The sequence below is a fragment of the Toxorhynchites rutilus genome, unplaced genomic scaffold (assembly GCF_029784135.1).
Source record: "Toxorhynchites rutilus septentrionalis strain SRP unplaced genomic scaffold, ASM2978413v1 HiC_scaffold_8, whole genome shotgun sequence".
Taxonomy (NCBI): domain Eukaryota; kingdom Metazoa; phylum Arthropoda; class Insecta; order Diptera; family Culicidae; genus Toxorhynchites; species Toxorhynchites rutilus.
In genome coordinates, this window is record NW_026600146.1 from 109390 (window position 1) to 112668 (window position 3279).

The window sequence follows — 3279 nt, forward strand, 5'->3', positions numbered from 1 at the left end:
GGCGAGACGAAGTTCGTCGCGTCAGCTAGTAGTTGGAATATAACTGGATGTGAAAAGAAGCTCGATATACAGGAAAAATATATCCCTACGAATAGCCGTCGCTGTCGCCGTTGATGCAACTGTCTGCTGTACCGACGTTTGTGACGGCGGTGACTGAACCGTAGATGTGGTAGTCACTGGGGGCCGACAAAAAAGCCGTTGCACCACTTGTACTACCACCACTGGTGGCCACTTTCGTGATATATGTTAGCGGCAATTGCTTGCTTGCCCGCTGTTGAGTTTGATCCTGTAAATTAAAAAATAACTTAGATCTAGGAATCATAGCGCACCACTATCAAACATACCAGAGGCTGCACTTAGAACATGTAGCTTTCTGTCAGGCGTTTGAATCAGTTGTTGCCCAGGGTTCAGACCACGAACACTAACCTTCCCATCCTTCCCATCACGAATGATTTGCACTTTTTGTGGACCATCTGGTTTGGCGGGCGCGGGAGATTGCTGCCTTTGGTTCGGCTGGGAAGTTGATGCAGAAGCAGACCGTGAAGATTGAGTTATGTTCTGTTGAATAATCTTCGTTGTACCGTCCGGTTCTTTCACAATAATACAACGCTGAACAATGGACTGTTTCGGTGGGTTTGCACCATCTATTCGGAGTAAAATTATAACGATTAACCAGTCGACTCAAAGGCCATTTTTTCCGGTTCCGATTACCTTGTTGCTGTTTGAGTTCCATCGCACGCTTTTGATTGTGTGCTGCCCTCTCTAGCCGAAGTTGTTGTACCATTTGTTAGTTTATTTCCTCCCTCGAGGCCTTACTAGAGATTATGGCCGATTTGTTCGCCAAACTGGAACCTGGGGCACTATTACCATTGCTGGTCGGTGTTGATGAGTTCGACAAATCGCCAGATGACGATGTGATGTTACGGGTTGGTGGAAGCTTTCCTGTGCTAGTACGAGTTATTGCAGTCAGTTTCTCCTGTTTTTCACCATAAAGTTTGATCTCCCATAGCTCCAACTTGTCAAAGTTCAATTTTATATTTCTAAAACAGAAACACATCACTTGTTTTCAATTTTCATCGAAATCACAACAAATCATGTAACGCAAAATGAAAATGTTACAAAAGTAGGCCGGCTTCTATTTTCCCACTCTGATTTCGATCCAAGTAGTCTACTTGGTAGGTGCACACAACATTACTCGTCACTGCTGTTTGAAATTGCAATAGAGAAGCAAGAAGAAATTTCACTCAGCACCAAGATGAACCGAACGAACGTTACATCCCGGATTCCGACTGGCTTGAGGGTTCCGAGAGGCTATCGGGCCACCCAAGCAAATGGAGGTAGAGCGGAATCGGGAGGGAAAGTTCGTTTTCCACCCAAGGTGAGTAAAATCGTGTTAGAGTGCGTAGCAGCGCTAATGAAATCTTATTTTCTTACAGACAATTCCAACCAAGAACGAGATATATCCTGAAGAGGGCATGATCGAGGACGAAGATTTTCCGCCGCTGTTCCATGATGACATCGAGGATACTGGAGATGACGTGTACGACTGGGAGCCGATAGACATTTCCGAGGTCGACGAGATATATTTTCGGAAGATGAAGGCTGAATCGGAGCTTCAAAAAATGATGGCGGAAAACACCAGATTGCGGCAGGAGAATCAACGGCTTAAAACAGCAGCGAAAGGGGTAAGACTTTTTAAGTATTGTTGTTTTAAAATGCTACTAGTTGTTGCAGGAGAAGTGGCGCAGTCGCTCTTTATTTAAATCTTTTATTATACACGTAATTAGGAAGCGTTCAGTGTTTTTGTTTGTTATCTTCAAATTTTGTTATTTCAAGTTGTTCCGTTGTATTTATTGCATTTGTTCTGTTGTTGTCTTCATTTGTTTTGTTGAGTTTAGTTGCGTTGTACTATTCCGTGTTGTAGAATTTATTGTTATGCTGTGAGTTTTGTTTGATATATTTTTGATGTTTTAGTTTTTCTGTAATATTTGGATGTTTCTCAGTAGTATTTAGATTTATTTTATTTATACCGTTATTGTTTTCCGTATTCTGTTGGATTTTCTTATGTTACTTTGAGTTTCAGAGTTGTTATTTTTTTACACTACTGATTTTTCTATTATTTGATTGTTCTATTGTTTTCCGCTGTAGATATTATTAATATTTTTTTCTTTCTTACATTGCATCAAATACATGAGAGCTATCGAGGGGAATCTTCTGGCCTTGGCCTGACTTGCTAGCCTACAACACTGAGAAATGGCTATGAGTAGGTGACACAAGGAGTGACGTGAGTTCATTTTCCAAATTAAAAAAATACAAATTTGTGTTAATATGTTTTATTTCCCATAGGTGATAGATCAAACCGAGGAAATTCATAGAGATGGGGCCAAGTCACGATTTAGCTTTACTATTTTTTTAAACAATTTTTGTTGTAAAATAAAATAAAATTAATTAATTTACAATAAACTAATTTAATGTATATTCTAAAACCGAGTTGTTACTATTTTTTCACTGATGCAATCGAACTCCCTTTAAAAAAAATTCAAACTTAGACTCAAGTGTTAGGAAAATTTTAAAATTGACGATGACTCCATGTTTCCGGGAGGCTTTAAGTGCATACGATTTTTCAACATAAAGCTAGACTCTCTTTTCATTCCGCCATGGTTTAGGTTTAGGAGTCCTTCGACGAATAATGGATTCTGGGATGGGTTTCGTTTGAGCGCAACGTGCGCATTCATGGACCAAACGAGAAAATAGTTTAGGTTCCTCCATAGAAGAATTGATTAACCATCTCCGGAATTGATGGCTAGATCAGTGATGTCCACATAAATATATTGTTGGTTTTATTTCTAATCAATGTGTCGCAACTACTGCGACAAACCCCCACTAAATTTCTCAGTGTATAAACACGGACTTACATCCCTGCAGCAAAACAGTGAAATGCTGGCAGTTTGGATACATGCAAGAAGAATGATAAATAGAATTGAAGCAAGGATGGAAATTATGCGACCATGATTCGATCCATGATTAATCGCAAACTGCACAAGTACAAGTTGCGATCAACTATTACTCCTCTCCCTTCCCAACAGAATGATGTTCTCTTGATTACTCTGAGTCTATTAATAGATCGCATCAACGGATCTAGATAGAAGAAACGAAAGACTCTTTCCACTCGGTTTGTGTGCAAATCGCAGCAGTAATTTGCTCCACGGAGGCAAGTGTTTCTACAGTATACGATTCGCAGTATCTCGCCTCTCCGCTCAGTTTAGCTCGCCACAACCC